The following is an 18,955-nucleotide window of genomic DNA, read 5'->3' as shown; positions in this document are numbered from 1 at the left end:
ATACCACTGCTGTGGTATATTGTTAGCTGTGGTCCCCATCCTCTAGGCTACAAAGCCATGCCAGTTCACACCATTTCAGCTTTGAACACGTTCTCAAGGCTGCAGGACTTAATTGGATTTGCCAAAACCTCTAGATTTACCAGAACTGAGGTCTCCTGCATTCTCACGGCAAAAGCCAATGCTTAAACCAAAGCTGGTCTCCTACAGTGGGGCTCATCTCATCTCTCTTTAGTCATCAAAAAGTTATTCATATAGTTAAGGCTACGGTCTAGGCCCCCTCTGTCATCATTACAGAGATATCAGCATCTCAGGAGGGCTAGCTGTTTTGCCGTAAAATAGGTGTCTAAGATAGGTGGGCTGAATTGCCATCTGGAGGAGTTTGTTGTCCCTACAAAGGGAGCCTACATGATAGTCACAAACAAGATAGATATCTAATTTTTAGATGGTAAAAGTTTGACGAGATGAATCCTACAGCTCTTGTGAGCCACAAAAACCTCAGAAAGTTGGCAGGGAGAGGATTAAAAATCACCTTTCAGCTTGAGTAGCACTTACTGGTGGCAATTCAGCCCAAAGTCAAAGTTATGCTGGGCCATTTGCTAGTCACAGACCATCATTGATCTTCTGAAGGGTGCAATGATGAATATCACTTCTCTTTCCACTCCAACAAACTTACTGCCCCCATGCAACCATAAATGAACAGCACTTTACACACTGGGCTGGTAACAGTCTTCCAGCTCTACAGAAAAAGGGCAATGACTGGACTTCAGGTGAGTACCACTTTCCTAGAGTGACCAGAACTAGCTGCTCCGGAAGACAATGCAAGTGCCCTGCGCAAGACACAAGTGAAATATTGTTTCCTTGCATGTATCTCATTTTGGTCTCCGATAGCCAGAAATTGCCTTAAGCCCTGAAATAAAAGGTTTTAGTATGCTCCTGAAATAGTTATTGCTATTAATTAAGACAGCCCAGAATATTTGTAATCTCTGTAAATATTCTCTTGAAAAACTCTCTTGAAAAATTATCTTGAATCTTGTTAAGTTCTTGGCCTGATTAACATCCTGTTGTTCAACCCCAAGCTAAAGCCTGTCAAATTCTCTTTCTACCTCAAGACAGAAGATAAAGCTCAAGTCCCTTGGGAGGAGAGGTCTTTCTGAGAACTATTTGGCATTTGGAGTAGACCTGCCTTCCCATTCAGTTTTCAATTTTTCTTTTTGTGAAATAACTCCACAAAGCAATATCAGCCTCAGCTTCTGCATATGCCCAAATTGGAAGAGTTGTGCTGTTTGCACCAGAGAGGATTTGGGTCTTTTACTTCTTGTCTCCCAGCAATATCACCAAGGAAGGTCAAGAACCTGACAGACACCTAAGGACTCTGGGAGAAGTTATGGATCAGCCACTCTTAAAATAGGGATAACAACTTTCCAGACACCAACTGGCATCACATCAATGACATCTGTTGGGTGTTTAAGCACTCGGTCATAACTCTCAACTTTAGCTGTCTAAAGGCTGGGTGTTAAGGCTGTTTCTAGAGTGGATGGAGAAAGATAAGCAACTCCAGACAGTGATTCATCACATGAACCAAAGATTCCTGTCTCAGGAAGGATGAGTCGCCTACGGAAGATGCCCATCTCTTTCTAGGGGGAGGTAAGATGATTAGCCTAGATATTGAAGCATTATATGGCTAAAATTAAGTTAGATGAATTCCATCCGCAAAGGTCTGTAGGGGAGTATGCTGTCACCCAACAGAAATTAAGGATACAACCGTTTGTATGCTTGGAAACAGAAGATTTCCTCATACTTTCTGAGCAAGCCCTGTTTTCAAACAGGGGTGTCCCAAGTTGGTGGAATGCTACCTCATGGATGAGTTGAGTCTTCCCAATTTAACTTCCAAGGAGATGCCTAAACCAGATAGCATGCGTCAGCCAACCTTTGGGATCATGAGAAAAGGCTCCACCCCAAAAGCAAGTGCTTTTTGATTGGAATGTTGAAGCCAGTTCCTGGAATGTGTTAAAGACGTTTTTTCCTCATTCAGTCACTCGGGTCCATGTACAGTTACACCCAGTCTGCTTCCAGACACAGTTGTCTACCTTTGTAACCCTGGAAGTCTCCCAGACCAAGTGTGCCAAGTAGCAAAATCAAGGTCTTCTCTTTCGGAGCTGCTGCCATCCTTTATAGCCATCTCCCAGACCTGTGGGATGTGCGTGAAAGAGTGCCAGGCACTGGCCGACCTCAAGGCAACGCTCAAGCACTGCTCATCTCCCATCCAGACCACCTTTTCTCCCCATGGCTAAATATTGCTTCATGTGCCTAACTTCACACCTCCACACGTTTAGACCTCATCAAGGCTCAGAGGCTGGCTGTGAGAAATGGGGATATTAACATTACGGCAATGCCCAGAAGGTCTCTGACTATGAGGCAGGCAAGGCTTATGAAGTGTCAGTTAGACTATCTGCCCATGTTGGCTAAAGCTGGCCGCAAGGCTCTCAGATGGAGCTGTTCCCTGCAAAAAAACCAGTGCAGTTGAGTCAAAGCTGGCAAATCATTTTTGGCAAGCTGAAAATGCATTAAAGTAATTATAATTGGAAATGTGGAAATGGCAGATTTGAGGCTTTTCTAAAATAGAAGAGTTTGATTTTTTTTTTTTTTTTTTTCTCAGGATGGATTCTCCAGGGTACTGAGGTTAGAGGCACAGATCCAAGTTGCTGGGAGTTAAACCAGGGTGTGAGCCATGTGAACACCCATGTGAACGTTCTTACCCCCTGGTATATATGAACTATCCTGTATTTATTGCAGGGTAGGAGCATTCACACGGGCAGTTACCACAGAAAAACTGGCATCTTATTAGTTCACACCCTAACTTACCTCGTGGTAATTTGTTCATGTGCCCATCCCTTCAGGTACCATTCCCAAAATGAAGTTAGAGGATGCAATGTCCCCTTTATACTCATAGTCAGCAGCTTAGTGGTTTAGGGCACTCACCCATTGTATGGGAAAATGAGCTTCATAAGTTTCCTCTGCTTGATTTGAAGCAGGGGTTTGAACCCAAGTTTCTTAAATCTGAGTAGCACACCCTAACCAACAGATTATTCTGTTCCACAGAACTACCAAATCGATTTTTCACATTAATTGAGTCTTCGCCAACACTGGGGACTCAGCCAGAAACCTCTGGTGCTCAGAGCAGAAGCTCTCAACTTAACACCCATAGACCTGGATGCAGATCAGGATAGGTGGTATCCATAGGATACAGATGGATTTTGCTAATTGTGAAGCCCATTAGGATGTACGCAAAAGTCCTGCAATGCTGCCTTTACATGCCCCCAATCCCCATCCCACTCCTTGCCAAGTTTTGCTACATGTTGCCAGATATATACAAGCCTTAACTGGGTTCTCTCTCTCTCCTGCAATGGGATAGGAGATGGGATTGAGAGATATGTCTGTAATTTACATACGTTATTACTGAATGTCCCTGACAGCATGTATAATAATGTGTTATGTAGCAGCCCAATACAGGAAAGACTCTCCCTGCTCTCGGGCTTGATCTCACACTGTGTGACCCAACTTGGTGCCTATGCATGCAAAACGAGCAGAATGGCACAGATATTTAAGGATAAACACAAGGCTAAGCAGCACCTCCCTGTCCCAGAACCAAAGTATGAAGCAACTTGCAGGATCAAGACCTAAAGTCGCTCAGAGTCTAAGACATGAGACAAAGAGATTGCTCCAAAGTCTGTTAGAGTCAAGGGAAGATTTCAACCTGCCTTTGCATTAGAAGCCAAGGCTAACGAGAGGGGTGCATATGCATGTAAACATATATGCATGTAGCTATCTATACACATATATACATATATATACACGTATGGATTACATATGCTTACAATTGTTTTCCAGCATAATAAATATTTCTTCACTCCAAAGAACCCTCAAAGTAGTTAATTGGACTTTTCTGGCAGGCGCCACTGGGAGCTAATACTGGTCCACCAGAGAGACGGGTACACTTCTATAACCGTCCTACTCGTGCACTCACAAAACACAGAATGGCTTGTTGCCTCTAGCACAGTCTTGGTGAACCTTACTCAGTCTATCTCACGACCCTCTACTGAAATGCCTGAAATGCAGAGCTGTGCTGTTGGGTGTCTCCCACGCGAGGGACACATGTGGTAAGTGTTGTCCTGGTGTGGGAGAAAAGCTGTGTCTGGAAGGCAAGAGTCTTCCAGAAAGTGGAACTCTCCACCCTCTTTAAGTCTTATGAGACGGTTCATTCACTTTATCTCCTCCTCAGTCCAATGATGCAATATGTCTATCACGAGATCTGTGGTATGTCCCACTCTTGTCCTCCTTCCTCTCACAAATTGCATGTCCCAGTGCATGGAGCCTGATGCACTGAAACGCACAGAGTCAGGAAATAGTCAAAAGTCCCACACGAAAGCCTTTGTCTCGAAACCCTGTCCCGATCTCTGTTTCTGTAAGTACCGATTTCATAACAGAAGAAACCCAATGGAGACAATAACACTGCCACGCTGGAGAGATACGGAGATCCAGGGAGAGAAGCGGGAAAGGGGCAGATCCAAATGAAAAAGAAGACGGAAGAAGTAGAAGATGAAGTGAGGAAAAAAATACAGAACAATGAATTGTTCTGTGGGCTGTGAAAGTAGCGAGCGTTGGCTTCCCCATCATCCTCCTGCGCGGATTCTCTGATGTCCATAGAACATCACACACACACACATGTGCACAAACACACACACACACATGCATGCACATACATGCATACTCACACTGCAGCCTCTCCCTCTGCAAGGGCACCAGTAACATCTCCCCTCTACTTAGCTGTCCAATTTTTGTGAGGCTTGTGGGTATCAAATATCCCTGAGAACCTCTGCCCAACATTTGCTCACTTGGTCAACGAGTTCAAACATCACTAGAGGGACAAACAGCCGGCGGGATTGCTTAAGCCTTGGTCCCTGCAAACGCCCGTCTGTAAGAGTTAGAGCAGAGGAGCAGTGTGTCTGAGAGCCCTTCCATGCGTCCCTCCCTGCCTCCAGTCTAGCAAACCCTTTGGTGCTCTCCTGCCTAATCCCCACCAAGCGCATGCCCTGAAGGACATCAGTCCCTTAGCATAAGCTCTCTCTGCACAACTACACATCTACGTTTTAAGCACACTTTGGAAAGGCCTGAATTTCACAGGGAAAGGGTCCAACACTGACTGAAAAGTACACCTAAAGTGTCTCCATCTAACATTCAACTATCAACATGCTAATATTAATAATAATGTCCAAGTTAGTATAGTTGTGCCTAAGGCTAAGTTCCTGCCTAACTCAGTACCCAGATAGTTTTAATAGCAAAGAACTGCTTACAGACCTGAATTGTAGGCAGTTTAGAAAATCTTTCCTGACCTCTTTAGGATGAAGGAAATTTAAGAGAGGCCAAACTCTGCATAACTGACAGTAACAGCTATAGTCCAGGAATTTGAGAACTAGACAACGTAAGTGTGTGAAGAAATTGTTATAGATCTTTTTTGTAACAACAAGGTCAGTAGAACCCTAAAAATGCCAAGACTGGCTTAAAAGGCAAATGGTATCTTTTTTTCTGAAAAATAAAACCTTCTTATTTGCTTTCCATCTTCTCAGAAAAGAGGATTATGTATTTAAGTTCTTACTCACAAACACGACACTCATTTATTTAGTTAAAAGAAAAAAGATGAAAAAAATGAAAGCTACTTTCTAATCACCAGCGACTAACATGCTCAGGAGAAGACAATACAGTGACTCTTGACACGGCGATTTCAAAACTGTGATTGGCCTTCAAGGCGGACTCTCGTCACTGTACCTCCACTTGGCAGTTCTTTACTGGTTCCAAATATCAGTCCAAATGACTGTTACGTTAACCGATAATGTTTCTCCAGGAGCTCTTTTCTTGAATCAGCCTTTGTGTTGTAGGCTAGCACCATAGAAAAGTGGAATGCCCAGACTTCACCAGAAATATAAATTCATTGCCCATGGAGTCCCATAGCTCTGTTCAGGATTAGCCTAGGGCTTTGGGCTTGATGGAGTTTGAGCATTTCACCTAACCTGATTCATCTAGAAGTCAGGCATCTAAATAATCATCTAGGTTCTCCTGATCACCAATACAGGGAGAGCAGCTCCTACAGAGAGAGAGAGTCATTGCATCTTAAGATTGGCATCAAAGATAGGTCTGACGAATCACGGTGAGGAAGTGTCAGTCTTCATTCATTGACTAGAAAGTGCACTTAGATGACTAGCTCGGATGAGAGGTCCAACTCTGAGATGGACTATGACGAATCCTCAGCACTCAGCACGACTGCAGTGTAAGCATTATGTACATCTCTGCAACAGAGTGAACGAACCAAAACTCGTTGTTCACGCTCTCCGTCATACTGACTCACGAGTGTCCAGCTGCCCTGGCTGATAAGCTCATCCCCAGTGTTTTTAGAAACAGTGAGTCAAAGGTAAGCCTTTCCTACTATACCGCAGGCTCTGCTCAGTGACCCCGTGCTGCACATTGAAATAGTATGTGAGCAGCCTGCTTGTGCCATGGACTGTAGCAGACTGCCTTTCCTGGTTTTCCAGCTGTCTGATTCCCATTTGTGCAGATGACCAAGGTGCTTTTTAGCCTTACTGGCTAGCTGTATTTAAATTCTTCATAGCCTTTTTGAAATTACAGCCCTTATGTGATGCAGGGCAATTCTTCTAGCTCAGTTTTACAGATCAGAAATAGAAGCACAGAGAGGAACCTCTGCTGAAGGTCATGCAAATAGTGGAGGGCAAAGAAGGGATATGAGCTGGAGGTCCCATGTCTTAAGTGTGTGCTTTAGCCACTGGGTTATCTTTTTTTCCCTGGTTTATCAAGGAATCTAGAACTCATTGGATAGTCAAGATCTTGCATGCTATCCTACTCTTCTTAAACTAAAAATGGGCAAGATTGGACTCTTCCATGCAAGGATCCATACGAGAGCCCAGATCACCCTATTTCCAGAGCTTGTTTGTAGGCCAGTAGTTCTCAAATTTTTCTGGCTGAGTATCAATAGTAGAGGCAATAAGTACCACCACCACCAACAGTGCTGGTGGCAGATACCACCGTTGGTGGCTATAAATATATGCCAGACTGTATAACCCCTGAAGTAGTTTCTATACGACAGTTTGGAAACTCTTCTGGTAGACATTACAGCTAACTTATAATTATATTAGAGCTGTAAGAAAGCTGTGCTGACAACACACTGCCTTATGTTACGACTGAGCTTTCCTTCAGGAGTGAACCGAGACCACACATTGCGTCAGCAGGACTCAGTGTGTCTGTTTCTATCACAGACTTCTCATATGCCTGTGGGCAAGTTGCACCAAGGACTTCAGTGGCCACTGAATTAACATTTCCCTGTCTGATTCCCAATCTTCTGCTAATGTCTCTTATCTATTCTCTTTCAACTCAGTTGTTTGCCACATCTGTCTGGGCTGTATACTCTTTTAGGCAACAACTTGTTCCCACTGTGCCCTTGGTCTTCTGTTGTTAGTGGCTTTTAGGTTTTGCAGTCATCCCACGAATATCCCTGACGCATCCTGTTAGAAAAGAACGGGGATCCAATAAACTCCTTCCATTGCCAGTTGCTGTTACTGTTAGCAATGACCCTGTGCTAAGTACCTTGCATACCCATTACTTCTTCATAACTTGGATTTAGGTATATTTAATCCAGCCTGAGGTACATGAGGATGGATGAGATGATCTCTGGATTGAATGATTTAATGATAGTAGAAGTTGCCATGCCTATTATTGCAAACCCACGGTGGAATTCACCTCAGCTAACCTGAGATGCCTAATAGTCAGACAGCTAAATCTGTGCTGCTCGCTTTATGCTCTCTTTACAGCATGTGAAGAGAAACAAGCACTTCAATAAAGGCAACAAAGCGAATTTGCTTCCCCTCCTGTTCAGAATGAGCTAAGTGCATTCATGGACCAGTTACTGGAAATCAGTAAATTGATCAGATTGCAGCAATGCACTCAATTAATGAGTCTGAGGCATATAAGTGAGAGTTATAAGTCTAAATACCCTTGCACTTTTCTTCTCTGTCCTTTTCCACTTAGCCTCTTATCATATTTTTGTTTGAGCACTTCCACCAACAAATCTCTCCAGATGGCAGCCAAACCACGCTTCTGCTAACATTGCATCAAAACTGCTCTCAAGCCCTGGAGATAAGGGTGGCACTTTCCTTCTCCGTAGATTCACATCATTTGTGGACGAGAGCGGATCAAGGCCTTCAAAAAAATCAGCGCACTCTTTGTACAAGCCCATTTCTGTGAATGGGCTAGGCTGGACTGAACCTTCCACTCAAACACTCCCTCAGAAGGTAGGATCCCTCACTGCTGGAAAAAAATATAATATGTCAACATACACTTTGTAACATCCTTAGCCCAAATTCGCAGCATCTGTCTACTTTCAGAAGAGCCACCCTTCAGCTACTGTTCCCCAGGGCCTCCAGAACAGCTCTCCACTAGCATCGGAAAGCAAACCCGCAAGGAGTGGGAGCAACCCCATGGTATGCAGAATCAGGTGAGTTATCCAGCTCTCCTGGTAAGGCAAATTGTTTTGCGGCAAATGCATGGGGTCTGCTCTTCCCATGGAAGAGTGTGCAGAAAGCTGTAAGGAATCCCTTCAACCTCCCTTCTGAGATATGGGATTTTCGCTCAGCTCCTTTATACAAATGTGGAATACAACACCAGGAACCTGAGTGACAGATTTTTAAACACAATTCAGTGCCTAAAGATGTAGAGCAATGCCCACTGGGATTTCAAAAGGGTTTTCCAGTGGAAGCCTCCTATTTTAGTATTCTACACGTCTAGGTAGATCATTAAATGCCTAGATGCACCTAGCCTTTGGGACCTTATTCAAAGTGAGAAAAGGAGCTGGGTTCGTCTATTTAAATGGAGACATCTTTATGTGATCTAGTTACACAGGATACTATTACAGGCAATGGTGAGAAAACTGGAACGGCTGGTGCTTGATTCACCTCATCCAAAAGTAAATATCTAAGACAGATCAGTTGAGTCGCATCCTTTTTCTGTCCAATAACTATAAAGGGAAACTAGATAGAGACTGCTAAAGTTAAGAGATAATTCTCCCTCCAGAAGGGACAGAAGTTACACCTAGATCTCCCAAATCCCAGCATGAGCCAGATTTTTCTGCCTCTAATGAAACATTGGTCTCCCAGTAAATTCTACAAACCTTATCTGATGCCCAGTGGTGTCTTCCCAGCCTTCAGTCAGCTTCGGAGGGGGCCTTACCTGTCCGGCAAGAGCTTAGACTGCCCCGTTTCATCCAAGTTAACTGCAATCTTGGGAAAAAATTGAAATGTTCCCTTAAGCGTGTCCCTCAGGCTGCAAGGATTTAGAGTTGCGTTCGGTCACGCCACACAACACTGTCTAGCAACAGACGCTATTGTTGTTATTCTGGGGGCAGAGGGACAAACTGAATGGTAGGCTTGGCAACTGTTCAAGGAGTTTTATTCCTGCCTTCCCACCCCTTAGTAAATATCTCTATTAGATAAGGTGCACCCTTTTAGAAGCTGGAGAAACTCCTGCTCTGATCAGTGCTGCGTAGTTTCATTTCACGGCCCTAGCTATAGCAAAGACGGTCTCTGCTTTTTTGCACTTTTCTAACCTATAATATGAATTCTGTTGAATAACAGTGACTTCCTTGGAAACCCAAATGGTGTGTAACCTCTGCTGTAAAAACTGCATCCCCCAGCAGAGCTGTAGGGGAAATACAAACGTGGAAAAGAGAAATTAAGAGACACAAACTGGGAAAAGAGAAAGGGTTTGTTTTCAGAGAACTGAAAGCAAAGCGAAGTCAGAGAAACTCTCTGAAATGGAGAGACGGCTCTTGCACCAACAGTGTTGACAGCATCCTCCTCCGCTGAGATATCTTTGTGGCTACAGGGAAGCAAGAAAGCCATTTTATAAGTGTAAGTTTAGAGGTGAAGCCTTATTACAAACTTGAGTCATGACAGGCGGATGTGGTTGGAGGATGGTGGGAGACTGTGGCTGTGCTTGGCAGCTGAGGGTGGCAAGCATGAGGAAGACGCGCTTGCGCTCCAGAGCGCGCTGGCTTAGAGGCAGGACTAAATACCTTACAGAGAAAGATGCAAAATATTCAAGTTCCTTAGGCTTTCTGCAAGTATGCTGAGATGTGACAAAATATAAACTGGTAGGGATTTGCTGAGTAGAGAGATGGTCTGGAGGCTACAGCTAACTTTTTAGTACCAAGCTGGATGGCACGTGTGTCCTGCAATACCACAGTATCATTCATACCACAGCTGCGCCCACTCCAGTACGCAAACGAGCACGGAGCACTAAAGAGCTCTTTAAAATGCAGGAAGAGGGCAGAGCAAAAGTCCGTGTCTTGATTTTAACCATGTGAAATCATGCTGGGCAATGGGAATTAGAAATTAAGCTCACATTTTAACAATTAGTTATTAAGCAAAAGAACAAATTTTCAAAGGCGAATCTCTGTCTTGGGAATACTCTGCCTAAACCTGGATGCCTACAGTGGTGATAGCTCTGTCTGAGCAAGTTGCCTCAACTCCTCCATACTTGCAGAGGGTTTAACCAGCCAAGCTCAGTCAAAGGAGTGAAGGGTCCTGCTTCATCTAAACGTAGACATCTAAAATAGTACACATGAATCACACTGTGTGAAAGTGCCCATTTCTCTCCATTGACTACAAAAGGAGCCAAGTGCAACTGCCTTGGATGGAGACATCTGAACTGCAGATGTAATGGGTAAAATGAATTCCACCGCGAGGCTTCACCCAGTTGCCTGCAGATAGGCATCTAGAGCCACTGAGACGCTGTGGGGTTTTCTTGTTTGGCCTCCAGCAGCCTCTCCTGAAAGGAACATGTCATCAGCAGATCCTGTGTCATATCTGCCAGCCCTGTGAGGATAACTAGGATGCCAGTGGGCATATTAAATGGGAGTAGACACCTATGTGTGGACATCTGACTAGAAACTTGGGTGTCTTCATTTCAGGACTACATGCCTTTCTGGAAGACACACTTAAACCGAACACTAGGATCGATGCATGGGGATGAGGAGAGCTCCCATAACCTGTGACAGACACAAGGCCAAGCTAGAAATGTGAGGGTCTCCTATGCTTGGAGCTCGAGGTAGCCTTCAGGCACTTTCTGAGCATCCAAGGCAACCTCCTCCAACACACCTCCTCCAGACCTGGACACTACAGAGACTTCCTCCGTGGAAAGTCAAACGGCTTTGCTATCCCTTGTAAAATATAGGCCTGGGATGTCGAGGGGAACCAGTTCACATGCTATGACATGACCTTGTTGACTGTAGTCAAAGATGCAATACGGTTAAAGCGCCTCACACCAGTGCAGTATGGGGAGGGGAATAAGTATGTTGGAGAAGAGCAGCAGCATCTCTGCTAAGAATTACCACTATACCAGTATAAAGCATCACTGACTATTATTTACACCAGGACAGAAACTGTGAGGAGGAGACTAAAGACACCTTGAACCCCTTTGATGGCACAGGCTCTACAAATGCAAAACGCTCTCTGGGTATCAGCAACATCCGAGCGGGTAGGGGACTTTGAATATGCAGGTGACAAACAAGGAAAAGAGACAAATGACATCTTTGTGATGCATAATGCTCTCCCTTGGTTTAAAGGCTGTTTTTAAAAGCAGTGCCCTATGTTAGGAGTTCAAAACAAGGTAGTTAATGTTCTTCCTCCCCCTCTCCTTTTTTTTTTTTTTTTTCAAGTACTAGTAGAATTTGGAGTGAATTGATGATCAGCTGAATTTTTACATGTTGTGCTAGGATTATAGCAGGACTTGAAGCAAATCTTGCCACTTTGAAAGGGATAGAAGGGACAAAAAATATTACAAATGACCCAGGCCGTATGAAAAAGTTTTTCCACAGACAGTGTCACTAGTGACTTTTCTGCAAGACTAACCCTGGGCCTGATCTAGCAAAGCCCTGGAAGTTATGAACATCACAGAAGGTTTCTACTCTTACAGACTTTCCTGAGTAGTCATCTCCCTTCAGTATTTAGACCCACTAAACCACCTTAGCTCTCATGGACCTCACTGAGTGCCTATTTGAGGCCTAAAGGCCCTTCTCCTTTCCTGCAGCAATGATCTCCAGACCTTTTGGAGCTTCACCTCCCTCTTCCAGCCTGTGCTCTTTGGCCCTGCGGAGTTTCGTTCGGGAACCTGAGAAAGGACATGAGCCCAGCCCTACTCCAGCAAGAGCGTTTTGGCATGAGCTTTGGTGGGGTTAGGACCAGTCTGTCCGTGCTTGCAGGAGGCCCTGGGGATGAGACTGTGGGCTCAGCACATTAAATGCACTGTGTAAAACTCAGCTGTTCAAACGGAGTGCCCGTGACTCAGAGCCCAGAGGATTCCCGCTGTGACACACTTGTGCAATGTTTGTTAAGTGCTGTCATTATGCCCAGTAAAGTCCTTTGAAATGCGGCTGAGTTATTTGAATCATATACTCGAGGAATACGAGTGTGGGCACCTTTCACGGATGAACGCTGATGCTAAACGAGGGGGAAGCAGGCATATTGACACCTGCTTGTCCCGCTCGGCTTTTCTTGCACTCCTGTAAACACGAAGCAAAAACATCTGCTCCTCAGAAGGTCTTGGGCAGGACGCAGAAACCAAAGAGCAGCTCAGGGCACAGCTCAGAACGGCCTGCATTATATTGGTGCTAAGCTCTGGAGATGCAATACGGAGGTGAGACTGGCAGTCTCTATCTAGAAGAGCAGAAGCGTTGCAGCGGTGTTGGTCCCAGCAGTGCTGGCCTCCGCTGGAGTGGAGTTGGCCCACTCAAAGCAGGAATGCAAGGGGAAAGGGTACGCCCTAGATCTGGGTTTGAGAGAGCAGCAAGTCGGGCTTGTTCCTTCTGTGCCAACAGGAAGAGGAGATAGCAACTCCTTGGCTTTGCTTAGATAGGAGAGGCCACAGACCCACAGCAGAAGCCAAGGCTCCTCCAGCCTGACCCTTTAGAGGGTACCGCTACAATGGCTTTTGTGGCAAATAGGAAGCAGGGCTGTGGCTACCTTCCTATGCGAGCGATACTACCTGGGGCAGGCCTAGCTGTAGAACCGAGTCTCTGAAAAAGATGAAGCAAAATGGCTGATCAAGGAGATGCAAGAGTTCAGAGAAGAGAACAGGACCCACCTATTTCGTTAACATCTCCTGCCCCTGAAGCAGTCGCCTCTTTACCCTGCCCTGGTACTGTACATTGCACTAGAACTCAGGAAATCAAGTCTGGGGCATGGGACTGATGTGGAGAGGTCTTTAGAAAGCAGGAGAAACTGCATCCCCTCTGTGAACCTGATGTTCAAGCATCTTGATGCTACATCCATACCTGCCACAGGCTCATCACAAGGCCCTAGGCAGGGCCTTTGAATTCTTCTCTCTCTGCTTACCTATCTGTAAAATGGGAATAAAAAACATCCTCTTCCTCCCTGGGCACATATCAGAGCTTAAGCCATATTAGTAAGACATCCCACCTGAAAAACTGAACACTTAAGAGGTGTTCAAGCATCTGTAAGGGACATGTTTTGCCTCTGGGTCTATCTGAAAAAGGGTTGCCTTGGGGAGCAAAATAGTTCACTTCTAAAAACCTTGGTTAGAAAATGCTTGTTTTGTGCCTTTGCTCAATGCTCTGAATACCACGTTGTTAGCTTTCAGATTAGTTCATCTAATGAAACTGAAAGGAAAAAATCCATGAATAAGCAGTGATGCAACATAGTTAGCAGGCTAAAAACTAAGGGGGTAGATGACTTTTGTTTAGCACACGCTATTTTCTGTGGGAAAGTCCCAGTCCTCCTCACGCTTGAAACAAGGGTTGTGCTCTTGCTAATGGCTTGGAAAATTGTCAAGGCCTGCCATGACAGAGGCTTCTTGTGTGACTTTGGTCCAGTCACATAATCTCACTGGCACAGTTTCTCCATACCTGGACTACGCTAGGAGCAACTTAAATACCATTAGGGCCTGCTTCTCCCATCTCACCATGAGAAACGGGGATGGGAAAATATTTCCTTTACCCTCTGCACGTTGCACCCTAAGCATGGACAAGACTATGGCTGTTTCTTACAGTTTACATCTACGCAGCAAGATGGCCTTGACCCCATTGCCCTCTATCCCCATTGCTGCTTGCGTATAAATCATCCATGCTGTGCTCCACAAAATCTAGTCTGGTAGAGGACGTGGTATCTGAAAATAGGCTAAAACATCAGCTTCTCTCACAGGCAGATATCCCATTCTGTGTTTACGCAGTGCCTGGCAAAACAGGGCCATGTAAGATACCACTTGTATATATGTATATATGTATATAATGTATATAAAAGCAATTTGTAACCTTTGGGGCAAGGGTGGGAGAATGGTGCATGTAGAGGAATTGCACCGTGTCAGGCTGAAATGCTGCCGTCTCTACAGAGGAGCACCACAGCTGTTTAACGTCACACCACAACCCGCTGCAGCAGTAGAGGAAACGTAGATGAACACCACTGTCTCTGACACGTCAAAATCCTCGGCTCTGGCTAACGGAGCAGAGGAGTGGGTAGATGCAATACGTATTTCAGAGCTCTAGAGAGCTTTGGGATTGCTTTGGGAGCTCTGATGCCAACAGGCACAGCTCACGCTGTCCCTTGGGTGACCTTACACAGCTCTGCCTCCCTCCTGGCTAACAAGGGATGATCATCTCTCACTTAACACGCTCACTCTCTGCCAAACCTAAACGGAGGTTTTTCAAGCGAGGAGCCTGCCAAGACTCAACTCTGTTCTCTAGGAGTCGTAACAGAGGAGCATCGTGTTTCTCACGAGATCAAGAGCCCATCTTGGCTTTCACCCCTGCCAGTGCAAATTGGGAGCCATTCCAGCGGCCCTGAGGAGTCGGATCCAGGGGAGACCTCAATCAGGGCACGAGCCAGCGCTTCACCGGCATGCCGCTCCTCTCGGTGATACGGGCTACGCGCAGGCATTGCACCTGTGGATACCTGGAGCAATGCCATGGGCTCCCTTCGCTTTCTGTTGGCAGGATTGCCCTCCCATCCCACTCCACGTACTTGTATTTCCCGAATCACAAGAAATAGGGATGGAAAGGTCTACTAGATCAAACTGGCCAGTCCGTGGGGGCTGTCACTGCCTACTGCAGGACATCAAGGGCTTTGCAAGGCCTTTGCACTGCCTACTGCAGGACATCAAGGCCTCGTCCTACAGGGATTATTCAATCCATAGAGCCTTTGTGACTAGTCTCGGGGAAAAAAAAAACAATAAAAAGTTAAAATCTCTTGCAGCCTGACACAGGCCACTGCTAGGAAAATATTCCTAAAACACAACTTTCATGTCCATTTCCCAAATGCCAGCCTGGCATCTCCAGTTGCACTCCTTCCTTTCTGCCGCTATCCGTTATCGCCCATCTCTTTACCCCGTGCATTATGGGGCTGTTCCTGCCCCAACCCACTCGGGATGTGACATATCTGTTACAGCAGATGTGACAGGAGGAATTGCCCCTTGTGAGGAGATGCCACGATCTGTGCCTTGTGGCACAAGAGCAGCATCTCACGCACCAGTCCCTCGCGCTATATACGTTGTTTTGGTCCCATTTCTTGCACGGGGCACCCAGCAACACCTTCAGCTGCCCACAGCCAGACCAGCCCACGCTTTCTGCATCCAACCAAGCCTCCCGACGTGGGTTCGGCGCAAGGTGGCCCATGCTGCGTACTTCTACATACGCCACGTGCAGCCGGGGTTGATCGCAAGGATCCCCTTGGTACCAAAGGGGACCAGCTGGGCACATGCCGTCGTACAAGGACCTTCCCTGCTGTGAGTCTCCTACAGCCCCTCTGCAATCCAACATTTTGGGATTTGGCTCAGCGACCTCCTCCCACGTGGGCCATCTCTCCTAGCACCAGCCTACTGGGCTTCTGCGTATTCAGGCTTGCAGGACTCGAGCTCTGTGTTCACTCTCACTGCTGATTTTTCCTCCTAAATCAAACCTTCTGAGTCATTTCTGAACTCTCTACCTATCCTCAGACCAAGTCAGGCCTCAAACCACTGATGAGAAAATAAAATAAAATGGGTTTTCCGTTGCGTGTGCAGCCAGGCACTCCCCCAGCCAAGGCAGCACGAGGAAACTAGAAAGTTTTATTTCTGCTCGTACTACAACTATGATGCCACGTGGGCCAAAAACCCCAACGTGACGGGGGCTGGTTAAACCTAACCCTTTCCGCTCACAAAATTGTCAGTCTTCCTTCCAAAGTTTCTCAACTCTTCCCTCACACAGCCTCCTTTCGTTTAAAAATAAATAAATAAATAAGTCACTGATACTAAAAAAACCCAGCCAAACAACAAAATCAGATGTTTTGCTGTTAGCCTTTAGCAGCTGAAGCCCCGGGTGTAGAACAGCCTACTGCTGCTACCAGCGGCTCCTTTAGGTCAAACAGCACAACGCTGCGCTGCGCTGCGCTGCGCTGGGGAAGGTCCCGCGGGGTTGTTAAACCACAATAAATCACACCGGCTTGTTCTTAGAAACTTGTCACCTCAGTCCCAATGGCTATCAGTGCCCTCTCCACTTATCATTTTTAAACAGCTATTTTTAAAACCCATTTTCTCCCTTTCTATAGATACATTACCTAGGGATTTCCTTTCTTTTAAGACGTTTTTAAGAACTTTTTTCTCCCCTCCCCATCGTCACTGATCAGCGGAAAGTATTCAGACACCGCGCGACAGCGTAGCTGCCCCATGGGATCTTTTCCCTTTTTCTTCCCTGAACTTTTTACTAACCAGCCACGCATCTGCGTCTGTGCCGAGGCCAGCCGGCACTGCTGCAGTGTGAACGCGCGTCCCGGTTTTAAGCAGGTGCCCCTACGCTCTGGTGGGAATAACAACCGAAATCGCGCTCTCGGACCAGAAAAGTGCTCTATTTAGAGGCAGGTAGAAATTACAGTAACAGATGCATGCCTGCTTGCCCCTTCCCCAGATATACAGTGCATGTTTCCCCCTATTTCATTCTTACCGGAGAAAAATTAACCAAGCTCTAACTTCTCTCAGTCCCTGCTTCTTCTGGTTGATCAAACTGTCTCGAAACTGAAAGCAATGCAAGCATCTGTAGCTCTGCATGCATTAGGGTGGGCTTACATTTTAATTAGGAACTATTATTGGTGGGGGGGAAGACGACACAGTTTAGGGAAGGTAAATTATAGATTTTCTGCTGTAAGCGGTCAAGTAGCTACCAGCCAATGTGTGTGTGTGTGGTGAGGGGGGTTTAAACAGCGATGGTTGAAATGTTGTTTCTTGCCTGCACTAGCAGACTAAATAAATTTCTGGCCCAAGAAGCAACCAATATGAAATAAAGCAGTGCAATCTATTTGCTAAATCAGTTAGTTTGCAAGCAGGCTCTCCTTCCAGAGCACGGTCTTCACCAAGGAAAAAAGAAAACACGCTCCTGGCTTTTTGGATTTTGTGTCGTGCACACGGCGGGGCCGCGGGACCCCTGCGCTAGCCCCAGGCTCGCGGTCATTGCGGCTGGCCGGCTTGCTGGTCCCTGGGCTGGGCTAGCACCCCAGTCTCGGGTGTCTTCTGCCGTGGGGGGCGGCAATGGGTTTATATCTTGCTGAAGGATAAATAAAGAGGGAAAGGGGTGTGTGCGGGGGGGGGGAGGGGATTCAAGCAGCCAGTATAACGACACCCGGTGTCTCCCCCACCCCAGTCAAAACCTCCTTTGCATTTCCATGGCCTAAGGGGGCTTTGCAAGAGAAATGTCTAAACCACTGCTTGGCACAGAGCTGGGGGAAAAGACGGAGAAAAGCAAGAGTCGCTCTGCAGTCCCCCTGCGCACACCTGATGCCCGAGACCGGCAGGAGAGCTCCTGCCACCGCTCGGGTCCCCCTCCACCAACTCCTCTCCTCCCGGCATGTCACCTCTCCTCCACCTCCCGGCACCCGGCCAAGCGGGACGAGGGGTCTCAAGGTACCGGCCGGCTTTTGGCCGGGCTTCTCCTCCAGCCGGCCAGCGGAGCTGCCGGCAGCCCCGCTCGCCTTCGCTTTCCTCGTCCCTCCGCCCGGTGACAAGGGAATATTTATGTCGGTATCGGTGGAATGCGTTTCCTTCTCCAATCAGGAATGCAACCGGAGTTTCTAATTATAAGTTAGATCGGGGCTGTGAATAAAAGATTGCTTTTTAACGACTCCCAGTCCAGGTGCTCTTTCTGCCTGTCTTCCCAAGAACACATTTGCATTTTATTACCTTTCTCCCATCCCGACGAGTTCCCTGCTTTCAGACATACCTGACATAGCTGAAGAGCCTGCCTTCAACACCCTCACCTCTGCACCGCCGGGGCAGCGCGGGCGCACGCCAGCGGGCCCCTTCCCGCGTCCGCTCGCTCCTAACCCACCCGGCCCGGCTGCGCACGGCAAGTCAAATCACCTGCAACCCACCGCCGGCCGTCCGCCCTCATTTCTACTCGTATAGACGGGGCGAAAGCCGATCCTCGCTGCGCCTTTTTGCTTATTACTCGGGATTATTCCCGCGCTTCTCAGGGATTAACAGCGCTGCAACCCGGCTGCGCCCAAAACCCCGTGCGGGGTCAGGCTGGACCTAACCCCGCCGCTCTCCGGCTGCCACCCCGCTGTCCCCTGCCTGGCCGCGGAGGGTGCGCGGGGGGCAGCCGCCGGGCTGGGGCCAAGCTGCGCTGCCCCGCGGTTCCTGCGCCCTTCGCCCGCGCCGAGGAGCTGCTGGCGGAGGGCTTCCCTCAGCCCAATTACCGCCCCGCGGTAATTACAGCAGATCTTGCAGTTACATGCCTTCCCCAGCACCGTTTGCCTCTTTTTTTTTTTTTTTGGTGTGTGTGGGGGAGAGCGAAAAAGGCTCTTAAAGGCGTAGGGTGCAGCGCGGAAAGGAGCTTCGGCCCCGGCAAAAAGTGCCCTGG

The 18,955-nt window shown here is 47.0% G+C and overlaps 1 protein-coding gene across 1 annotated transcript in view; it reads right to left on the bottom strand.

Annotated features, from left to right (window-relative positions):
- WNT3A (Wnt family member 3A) overlaps window positions 1–18,955 on the bottom strand; it is a 90,885-nt gene that overhangs the window by 70,761 nt on the left and 1,169 nt on the right. The gene's annotated exons all lie outside the window — the stretch shown is intronic.

This window comes from Struthio camelus, chromosome 2, assembly GCF_040807025.1.
Source record: "Struthio camelus isolate bStrCam1 chromosome 2, bStrCam1.hap1, whole genome shotgun sequence".
NCBI classification, from domain to species: domain Eukaryota; kingdom Metazoa; phylum Chordata; class Aves; order Struthioniformes; family Struthionidae; genus Struthio; species Struthio camelus.
Note: the sequence above shows the minus strand (reverse complement) of the source record. Positions and strands in the feature narration are given on the sequence as shown.